The sequence below is a fragment of the Papio anubis genome, chromosome 14 (assembly GCF_008728515.1).
Source record: "Papio anubis isolate 15944 chromosome 14, Panubis1.0, whole genome shotgun sequence".
NCBI lineage: Eukaryota > Metazoa > Chordata > Mammalia > Primates > Cercopithecidae > Papio > Papio anubis.
In genome coordinates this window covers 92,098,924-92,110,369 of record NC_044989.1, presented here as the reverse complement: position 1 = coordinate 92,110,369, position 11,446 = coordinate 92,098,924, and the positions used below count along the sequence as shown (strand labels likewise).

The following is an 11,446-nucleotide window of genomic DNA, read 5'->3' as shown; positions in this document are numbered from 1 at the left end:
ACCATTGTGGCCACCTGGAAAGGGTTAATCCTTGAAAGGAGAGCCCAGTGGCTGCTGTGCATCGCCTGGAACAGCCCAGATACCTAATTCCGATCAGACAGAAGCCCCTGATCAGATGAAAAGAAAAAGCAAAGATTCTGTCTGTCCTGACCGCCCTGCAGTTTGAGCTGCTCTGCAGCCAGCAGAGTGCCTGGCATATGGGAGAGACCCTGTGCAGCAGTCAGAGCTGCTGGCCCAACGGGGAGGAGGAGGATGGTGGGTAAAAGTGAGCACCGGGCCTTCCTGATGTGAGGTGAGGATGTGGATCTGGGAGGAAAGACAAATGAAGAAGCAGGTGGACAGCTGCTGGGGCCTGGGATAGAGTGACCCTTCTGCATTGCTTTCCTATTCTAGGTACCCGTAACTGCTAACAGACCAGGGCTGAGTCCTCAGACATCCTTCTTGTCTGGGGTTCAGTCTGTGCCATCCTCTCCAACTCACCTACTCTCTATTTTCTATCTGCACCAAGACCTTGTGAACCACTGTTAAAAATGCTTTTCACTTCCAGTCCCAAGAGAGATGGAGAGCCGCAGTAGAATGCTGCAGAAGGAGAGGCGGCTTCTAGCTGGGGATATGGGGGCTGGCCCTTGAGCAGGACTTTGCAGGATGGGGTGACATTTATTGCTATATATTCTCCTGGTGCTGTGCTAGGGGCTAGGACCCCCTACTGTTCCAGGAATAAAGCCCAGTCCCTGCCAGGTGCTTGCAGTCCAGGGGGCACCCAGGTGAGTGGCAGTCAGGGCCAACACTGTGTGGTGGCAGGGCTAGGGTGGGAGCCTCACATACATTTTTCTCATGATCTTCCCCCATGACCTTGGTGATTTCCTGAGATTTTTGTCAGTCCTTCCCGTTTTGCAAGTTGATCAGTTTGGCCCTTTGGTTTTTAGATTTTTATAGAAAGAACTTCTCTCATCCCTGCTCATATCCTTTCAGTTATGTTCAAAGGCAAATCTCCAACCCATTCCCACTCTGGCCATCTGACGTGTGCTGGGTCACAAGGGCAGGCTGCAGCCTCCCTTACAGTTCCTTGCCTTAGACGCCCGTGCCAGCCCATTCAACCATCACAAACCCGCAGACAGAGCAGAAAGTTCCAAACAGTCTGCGCCTGCGCTGGACCACCCTCTTTCCTCCTTCCTTCAGCTGCCTCTCCTTCTGGAGGGGTAAAAGCACTTCCATGTTTTCAGAGGCATGGAGGGAGCCGGAGAAGAGCAGATATTGACACCACCATCGCTGCCTGCAGCAGGGAGACCACGGGCACAGTTTCTGTTGAAAGGGTTGACCAGCAAGCACTTCCTTGACTCTGTCCTAAAGCCTGTGGAGAGCCCTTAAATTTGTGGTCCTTAAGGCTATTGTAAAGGTAAGACTTTTTTTTTTTCCTCTCCCCAAGTCCTACCCATCCTGACTTTTCAAGTTTGTGGTGTCTCTGATAATCTCTGCTCCTGTTCTTTGAGACCGTCTCCCTCACTTTCCACTCTCCAACGTGGCACCTGTAAAGTCTCTTCCAGGGATCTGGGGCTGCGTTCCAGGTCTCTTTGCTCTGAGCTGTCTGAGGCCTCAGACTGTCATAATAAATCACATGGCAGGGATCTTCTCCAACATCATCCTTCTTCCTTCTGCTTTCCTACGAGAGTGGCAGGCTCAACATGTTTGTAGAGGACCCTCTGCGTGCAGGGTCTCAAGGAAATTTCCAATTTGATGCAGGGGAAGAAGGGAGAGAGAGACTAAAAATTGGTTGATGGCCACCATGTGCCAGGTGCTCCCAATACAGTCTCAAACTCATGACATCTCCCAGCCAATGGATTCACCCCCTTAACCAGTTCCACCTGGAGCTCCATCTCCCAGACACGCAAAGGCCATGTTGGGGGGCTCTGAAGTCAGGTGCCTGCCATTCCATCTCAGATGTTACTGTGGGAAAGTTGTTTAGCCTCTTTGAGCCTCAGTTCCCTCACATGTAAAATGGACCTACAAGATTCTCACATAGGGTTGCCCTGGGGCCAGGATTGCCAGATAAAATATAGGATGCCTGGTATAAAAGTTGTGTGGGACATACTTATACTAAAATGTTATTCGTTGCTTATGTGAGATTCAAATCTGACTGGATATCCTAAATTATTATTTATTATTATTCATTATTATTCTTGCTAAATCTGGCTATCTACCTGAAGTTTAAGTGACACGTGGATGCCAAGGCTTGGCACAGGGCCTAACGCATAGGAAGCTCTCAGTGAGTGGCAGCCATTGTTGTTTCTGGGAGTTCCTAGGAAATTATCGAGAAGACTTCAAGGGGAGATGGAGAAGTTTATGGTTTGGCTGGAAATATTGCTGATCCCTTGCAATGTGCCAGGTATTCTTCAGGAACAAGGTGGGCAAAACATAAATAGGATAAGCTTTCTGCTCTCCAGGGACTCCCTTGAAGGTGTGTCACAAACCCAAGCCAGTATGGTAAGTGTTATACATGCAGTACATACCTGTACCAAATGCTACACAGGACAGAGAAGTCACTCACCTGGCAGGGCGCTGGAGGCCAGAACTGCCAAGGAGGTGGGCAGGTCTCTCAGGCAAGCCTTTGGAATGTGGAGCTTGCTGGGGGTGGGCGGGAGGAGAGTATGAGGTTCGCCAGGTGGTAAGATGTGCATGGTCGGCTCACGACTCAAGGCCAGAAAGAAGGCGGAGAGGAAGGTGTGAGGTGAGGCGTGTTGGTTGTCAGCAGGGCTGGGCCCATTTTTCATAGACAGTGGGATCTCAGTGTTCTAATTATGTTTTCTTTTCTTTTTTTTTTTTTTGAGACGGAGTCTCGCTCTGTCGCCCAGGCTGGAGTGCAGTGGCCGGATCTCAGCTCACTGCAAGCTCCGCCTCCCGGGTTTACGCCATTCTTCTGCCTCAGCCTCCCGAGTAGCTGGGACTACAGGCGCCCGCCACCTCGCCCGGCTAGTTTTTTGTATTTTTTAGTAGAGACGGGGTTTCACCGTGCTAGCCACGATGGTCTCGATCTCCTGACCTTGTGATCCGCCCGTCTCGGCCTCCCAATCTAATTATGTTTTCTTTATTCCAGTTTTTAAATATATAAAAATGTCACTAGAATGCTTTTTTCTCTGGACCTCTTTGCTTCACATTGGGCTCTTCTGGTAAGTCCAGTAGTTCAATCAAGTCCTAGATGATGGTTTCTTTGTGTTCTCCATGCCAGCAGCCCTGACGGAGAGTGCAGAGGCTCCGAGAATCCACTCTTGCGTAAAACGTTGTCCTCTCCCGCCCCACGCTTGACTTGCTGCCTGGCAGCCCTTTCTCAGCTGGGCCATGTCCCAGTGGAGGGACGGGGCAGAAGAGGCCAGACAGCAGGCTGTGCCCTCGCTCCCTGCTAGCAGACGCGGCCTTGGCCTACTCTGAGCTCAGCAGTTCTGTTTCTCCTGGTTGCTGGACGCGGGCCATGGCATTTGCTGTGCACTCTGTTATCTGGAACTCTCGGCTCCCTTGGCTCACCCGTCTCCCGCCCTGCAGCATTCTACATGGCCTGCATTTGCCAGGCCCACCCCCTCATTGCCTGGGGAAACTGCCCACATGGCATTCAATACTCATAATACTCTTGGTGCGGGGAATGGAGGACAGGGGAGGGTACACAGTGACACAGAGCAGACATTACGAAGGAAACTTTGATACATAAGTAAGTGGACAAGGGAGTGTGCAAATACGATCATACACATGTGAGCCATATTTATGTAATCCCATATGCACATACATAAGCACATATGCACACTCACAAGGTGGATGGATTACTCTGATTACTATGTTTTGGGAAAACCTCTCAAATCATGTTTTTCCTCTGCTCTCACACCGCAACAGCAATCATCAACAGAGGAAGACTTCTGTGACCAAATGTGTGGGGTTTTCCCCACACACCAAACAACGGACACCAGCTGAGTGTCCTCCGATTCCGTTCCGTCACTGCCTACCAGGAGATAGCATCAGATCTCACGACTTAAGAACTCAGTCCCACAAGACTGCCCCCCACTTTCCACCAGTCTCAAGTCCAGGTTTTTGGAACTTCTGACTGACCCACTTCAAGTTGGGGTTCCCAAGACTCCCTCATTGGGTTCCATTTGCTAGAGTGGCTCACAGAACTTGGGAAAACTCTTAACATTTACATGTTTGTTAGGAAAGGTATTTTAAAGGATATAAATAAGCAGCCAGATGAAGAGATACACAGGGCAAGGTCTGGAAGAGTCCGGTCCCCATGGAGCCTGGGCAACACCTACTACATTTTATGGATGACTTCAACTTCCTGTCAGTCTCCACGTGCTCAGCTCTCTGAACACTGTCCTCTTGGGTTTTCTCTCTTTCCTTCCCTTCCTTCCTTCCTTCCTTCCCTTCTTCCTTCCTTCCTTCCTTCCTTCCTTCCTTCCTTCTTTCCTTCCTTCCTTCCTTCCTTCCTTCCCCTTCCTTCTTTCCTTCCTTCCCTTCCTTCCTCTTTCCTTCTTCTTTCCTTCTTTTCCCTTCCTTTCCTTTTTTTTCTTTTCTGTCTCTTTCTTTCTTTATTTTTCTTTCCTTCCTTCCCTTCTTCCTCCTTTCCTTTCCTGTCCTGTCCTTTCTTTCTTTTTCTTTTCTTTTCCTTTTCTTTCTCTTTCTCTTTCTCTTTGTCTTTGTCTTTCTCTCTCTCTCTCTCTCTCTCTTTCTTCCTTCCTTTTTCTTGCTCTGTCACTCAGGCTAGAGTTCAGTGGCATGATCTCAGCTCACTGCAACCCCCACCTCTCAGGCTCAAGCGATCCTCCTGAGCAGCTGGGACCACAGGCAAAAGCCATCATGCCCAGCTAATTTTTGTATTTATTTTGGTAGAGATGGGGTTTTGCCATGTTGCCCAGGTTGGTCTTGAACTCCTGGGCTCAAGTGATCCACCCACCTTGGCCTCCCGAAGTGTCGGGATTACTGGTGTGAGCCAACACACCTGGCCCCTCTTGGGCTTTTATGGAGGTTTCATTACATGGCATGACTGACAACCATGTAGAAATGTGATTGGAAAAAAAGAAAATAATCTAAACCCAGCAAGACCTGTCTGTTCAGACTTTTCCTAGCCTCTCTGTGCAGTATTTCTTCCTTTAGGGCATGGGACAGGACCTACTCTGAAATGAGGGTCTTTTGGTCCACAATCAGATTAGAGTCCTTGCCTTAGACGCCCGTGCCAGCCCATTCAACCATCACAAACCCGCAGAAAAAGTCAGAGACAGGGATGTTGTCTCCTGAGGCCTAACGCTCCCAACATTATAACAAGGACTATGGGAGTGATGAGCCAGGAACCACGAATGAAAACCTATGCATATGTATCATAACACCACAGGCACATAAGCAGAGAGAAAAATGCCTAGAAAGATATTGAAAATATATCCAACAAGGTATAAATGTAAATAGCCGTGGTTAGATTATGAGTGACTTCAATTTTGCCTTCCAATGTAGCTGTATTTTCTAGTTTTTCTGAAATGAATATGTATCATGCAATAAAAAATAATACAAAAAGAAAAAAGTTATTTTCTACAGTATCTCGTAGAAATCAGAGCACTGCTCTCGTGAGCATAATTTTATCAGTGAACCCAAGGGGGGTGGCATGAGAGTGTGAAGTGGGGTCTGCAGCAGGCAGCATGACCACTTGCTGGCCGGTCTCCACCAGGCCCTCATCTCTCCTGGCAGCTGGTCTGGAGTCTAACCTAGGCCCTGCATCAAACTCTCTGGCCTTCAGTCTCCTCAATGTAAAAGGAGAGGATTCAGCTAACATCCCAGGGATGGCAAATTGGAGATGGTATGTGAGCTGAAACTTCTCACTGATTCCTTGGGAAAGATCCAGGTTCCTCACGAAAGACGGCCGTAATTGATTATGATATCTGCTATGGCAAACCAGGGCAAGGGGTGCCACCAACCCTCCCAGCTCAGGAGGCAGCAGCAGCTCCGCCCTCCTGGGCTCCCCGACCTTCCTGCAGTGCCTCAATTATAGCTGTCATTGTGTTTAGCAATTATACAGTGGGAGCTCTGTTGTGTTTATTTTTAAGTTGCCAATACCAGAGTCTGGCTGGCATAGGAATAAATGAATGATGATGGATTACTCAGAAAACAATTACTAAACGTGAATGCAATTGCTAAACAAAGGTGTGCAGTTTTCCAAGGTACTGGAGGTCTTTGTTTGGATGCATAAATTCTGCTTTATTACTCTACCATCTAAAGCGTGCCAGGTTGTAAAAGTAACATTCATTGGAGATAAGAGACTATCAAATGCCGGTATCGTGTGTGGGTTTTAGCTAATAGAGGAGGAGGGTGGGGATGGTGCTGTCATGGAGAGAGCACTGGTTGCCAGTCTGCCATCCATCTTTACCATGTTTGGACTCTCCTTTCATGGTGTAGTGGATAGAGCACCATCAAGTGTGTGGATCCAGGCTGTGTTCCCTTTTGGCTGGGTTATTTTGAGCACATCACTTTAACTTCCTCAGGCCTCAGGCTTTCGTGTTTATCAAGGTCCCTTCTGGCTTCAGAAACTCCATGCCCTTGAGTTGGCTCTCAGCCTCTGCAGAACTCAGACTGGGGCTATTTTGATGGGAGGTCATTTGCACCTGAAAATTTGAGCAGACTTTGGAGACCCTCACGTCCTTCTCTTCCTCCCACATCTTGCACTCCTCCTTTCTGAGGAGACTTGTGCCATGCCAGATCTGGAGGTGTCCTCCTCCCTTCTCCTCCCCTCCCTTCCCTCTCACTCTCCCCAATATCTGTCCTTTTCTCCTCTTTCCTTTTATCTATGGCCCTATTCCACCCTGCCAAGGGCCCCCATGTGCCTTCCTCTCCTTCAGTCCCAATGGGGAGTTATTCTTGTCCTTCTACCTGTTCCAGCGGGGTCCTCCAGAATCCTATCCCCATACCACCTCATCTCCTCAGGCCCCCCCAACAAAGGTGCTCTGAGCTGGCTCCTTATCATGGTAGCCGGTGGTGGCACCTCTCCTTCTGCCTAGGGACAGGCACCTGGATACTGTCTGGTTGAGAAAAAACAGCTCTGTCCAGCAGCTCCAACTACTATCTTCCAGTGTCTGACGCACGATGGTGGGAACTGAGCCATGTGCAGCGGCCAAGGGCTTCTCATATTCACAGGCTGTACCCAAGCCATCCACCCAGGACTGCAGAGGCCTCCTCAGAGGCTGCCACCCGGCCCCCACCCCAGCTTAGCTGGCCTCATGTTTGTCAGAGGTATTTCTGCATGACAGCGGCATTCTTTCTTTTTTAAGGTTTTCTTTTTTTCTGAGATGGAGTCTCGCTCTATTGCCCAGGCTGGAGTGCAATGGCGCCATCTCGGCTCATGCTCACTGCAGCCTCTGCCTCCTGGGTTCAAGCAATTCTCCTGCCTCAACCTCTTGAGTAGCTGGGATTATAGGCACGCGCCAACATGTCTGGCTAGTTTCATATTTTTAGTAGAGACGGGGTTTCACCATGTTGGCCAGGCTGATCTCGAACTCCTGATCTCAGGTGATCCACCCGTCTTGGCCTCCCATATTTCTGGGATTATAGGTGCCCAGCCTAAAATAGATTTTCAAGGCCCTCAAGGATGCTGGAGCAGGTTCAACAGCTGGGCGACCAATATCCTTTCTAGGATCCTCCTGGGAAGTGGCTAAGCCTCCAGCCTGCAGGGTGGTGTGAGTAAATGGGAGCTGGCAGGTGGGCACAGGGCTCCCAATCCCCCTAAATCCTGAGCAGGAGGGGATCCCAGAAACAGAGGGAACACAACGAGCACCCACCTGGCCTGGGACACAGAAGCTTCTAGAAGAGGAGAAAACATGGCCCAGCACATGCATTGTTTGAAAGCAATGAGAAAGCCCTGTCATGTGCCCACCTCCACCTACTGTCTTGGGCCTTCCTGAGACACAGAGACTGGAAAGGCTTGTGGGCACGGTATGGATTTTTAAGTGGCTTGAGTGGGCAGGAGGCCCAGGGTTGTGGGGGAGGCCTCTTCCCCATTGGCGTTGGGCCCTTCCTCAGCGATTCTGCTCCCCAGCAGAAAGTGACCAGGGGCTCCCTCCCCACACTGGTGGCATGTGTGGCTGTGCTGCAGACAAGTTGAAGGAGCCACCCCCTGCATCCCTGCCGCAGGTCCTCCCAGCTTTGCTCTGAACTGGTTCAGCACTCAAACCTGCATTACTCATAGGTTGTGCCATCCCCTCTGCCTGGGACAGGAAGCAGAGCCTCCCTGCCATCGTCAGCTGATTGCCAAGCTCCAGACCTGAGCCTGACCCATGTGTTGCCATGACACTGGGGCTGTGGTTGTGCCCTTGTCGCAGAGGGAGAAGATGAGGCCTTGAGAGGCAGGTGATGGGTCCAAGACCACACCAGTGGTGGGTTGTAGGGCGAGGCTGGAACCCAGGTATGGCTGATTCAGATCAGAAGTTAACGCCTACACTGACCAGAGTCAAACACAGAGCTGGTGTGTCTCATAGAAAAGGCACAGATTCCTTGTCATTACAAACACTCTGGTTAATGCTCAGATTTTTGATATATCCTGCATGAACCATTTCAGCTCAAGGCACCGTGAGTCCAGTGTTAAAAATTATGCAGGAATAAGAGTGACAGATTCTAGACTGAAGACCTGGATTTTAGTTGACTGATTTGCCTTTAGGTGTGGGCCAATGGGGGTGTCTCATGTTGGGACTAGAAGTATGGGCTTTGGAGTCTGCCCAGACTCTCCTAGGCTTCTGTCTTCTTCTGGGAGAGAGGAAAAAGTAGCATCAGTGCTCTCACGGGGTGAGGAGTAAATGAGCGAATGTTTGTGAGATGCTCAGGCCTGCCCAGGGTGAACTATGGCTGTTAATATTATTAGTAGTATTAAATGCAATGGCCTGAGGCCAATCACTTAACCTCTGTAAGCTTCCATTTCCTCATCTGCAAAATAGGGAAAGAAAAATTGCCGCTGCACGTGATTGCTGCGAGGTTCAAAAGGAAAACCTCTGTATGCTGTAAATAATTACACCTGCCCTTGCAACCAATTAAAATGTTCTCCCTGCTTTAAATGGCTTGATGAGACACTCACTGTTTTCCAAGGCTGAGCATTACTGGGCATTGGCATGTAGTTTTTAAAGGAAGTGTCTGGACAATTGTGTCTGAGAATGCAGTCTCCTCTCGCTCTCAGCTCCCCTGAGTTGGTCTTATTCTCATGGGCTGCACAGCGCATTGTGACCAATGGAGAAGACACACCTTCGGAAGAATTTGCGGGCAGGGCCATTTTCAGCCTGTATGATGTCTTTGTGCAAATACAGAAGGGACCTCCTTCCCTGGGACATACAGAGAAAACGGGCATGCATGCAAGCTGAATTTCAGCACCCTCCTCCCCAACTGACCATCTCCCTCCTGTGAATGGCAGCCCTGTGTGCACATAATCTGCATCTAGGTTGCAAACTTCAGTGTCCTTGGGGCCAGGCAGAGGGTGTCAGTGGATGTGAGTGGAGCGGCCTGGGTGTGAGGCAGTAGGAAGGGTGGGGACCACAGCCAACTGAAGCGCCCAGTCCAGGAGTTGCGGGAGCAGCTGCGACCAGCTCCAGGTGGCACTGCCAGGCGCAGGTCCAGGAAGGTCAGGCCTTTCCATTTATCTAGAGAAATCTGGATATCTATATAAAGTTTTCCTGCTTTTGAAAATTACTGTGCACGTCAGAAAAACACATCTTCAGGCGAAATATCATGTGCGGGTTGCACCTGCTCTATGCAAAGCCCAGTCACAATCAGAACCCTGACACCAGTGAGAAGGGAGGTGTCTCCCTCTTCCCTTCCTTTCTCCTTGTCTTCTCTCCTTCCTTTCCCTCCTTGACCACCTCTTCTGACCCAACCCCAGGGCCTGACACATGGGCTTCCCTCTCCCTGCCTCAGTTCTCTCTGCTCATGGCCTCCCCTCGGACAACCACACCACCCACTGAAAAACTCCTCATTGCCCACATCCTCCCTCTTTCCCCCAGATGCTGTCAACTCCCACCCAGCATCTGATCGCTCCCTCCTGACTGCCAGCTTCTTGAAGCCAAGAGACCTCACCTGACATGGAATCTGTTCGTTTAAGATATTTCTCTATGAGCAAATCCAAACTCCTCAGCCTGCTGTCTGTGACCCACCTCCCACTGTCTCCCAGGACCCTGGCACGCCCGCTCATTTCTCTCATTTTAGTTATTCTCTGAGCAAAGCCTGACCGTCCTGCTTCTGTGCCTTTGTTTTAGTTGTGCTCATTGCCTATGGTTCCCTTCTTCTCTTGTCTACCAGCCCTGCAAAACTTAAAATTTAATTGCCTTAATTCTTCCATTGAATTTCCATGAACAACCTAGATTCCCTTTCCCAGAATCTTGCTGTTGAGAGAAGAATTCAGGATTGGACCCCAGGAATTTCTTGCAGTGGCAGTTATTACCTCTCCAGGGACATAGCCTTTCACCAATTGGAAGTTGCTGGGCGCAGCAGACAGATTTGCATTCTTTGTAGTACTTTCTAGTCCTATTTGTACTGCACACAGCCAGTGGTCACCAAGAACTTAATTCTCAGCTACTGCTTTCCATCATTTTTTCTTTCAAGTATCTGGAGGGCCCGAAGTAGCAGCTGTGTTTCCCAAATTCAGGAAGCAGCCCTCCTCTCTGTTGTCTCCTATCCCATATCCTCCGGTACTCTGTTTCCACAGGATCTTTCCTGGGTGTGCAGGAGGAGCTACGGACCTACCCTCGGGGGTGAGTGTGGCCTTGTGTTTTGCTGTTGTTTTTGAGGATGCAAGTTCCTGTTCAAGAAAAGACCTTTCCAAAACAACCAAGTGTGCCAAGACCATGCTGGACACACCAGCTGGCTTGCACACCCATCAGGCCAGTGCTGCAGCTACTGCCCTGGGGATACCTGGGCAACCAATACTGACTGCCCAAAAGAGGCCAGCAGGCAAGCGGATCCCCCCACTCCCCAGTATGTCCATAGCCAGGGCCATGTTTTGGGACCCCAGAGAGAGTCTATTCCCTGGTCTTACCCTTCATGTCTCCACTCTAGGTTTTCATCTTTCATAATCAACTGAGGGAGCGACGAAATTGGCTCCCAGTCCCTCATCTTTCTGCACAAGACAGGCCTCTTCCCAAGTGGCTGTTCTGCAGAAAATTCACATCTTAAGATTGTAAAAAGCGTTACTGGAATAAAAGGATTCTGCGATCAAATAAGTTTCGAAAGCAGTAACTTAAACAAAAACTCATCAGGTTTCTTTACTGCAGGACTTCTCAGAGCTTTAATGCACTGTGGTTCCCCAAGGGGGTGCCAGGTCACAGAGCATTTTTCAGCCCTTTGCGACTGTGAAATTCATTTGTTCGAGGGGCATCTGGAGTGGATGGTGACGAATGCACTCTGGGAGATGTGGCTGTGCAGGACACACAGCCAGCACCCAGACCTGGGCCTGCTC

The 11,446-nt window shown here is 49.8% G+C and overlaps 1 long non-coding RNA gene across 1 annotated transcript; it reads left to right on the top strand.

Annotated features, from left to right (window-relative positions):
- The first annotated feature begins 1,175 nt into the window (after positions 1–1,175).
- LOC108581735 lies at positions 1,176–11,207 on the top strand. The gene is made up of 2 exons (XR_001894431.3): positions 1,176–1,396; positions 10,697–11,207. It is a non-coding gene; the product is annotated as an uncharacterized LOC108581735 (long non-coding RNA).
- The last annotated feature ends 239 nt before the right edge of the window (positions 11,208–11,446 follow it).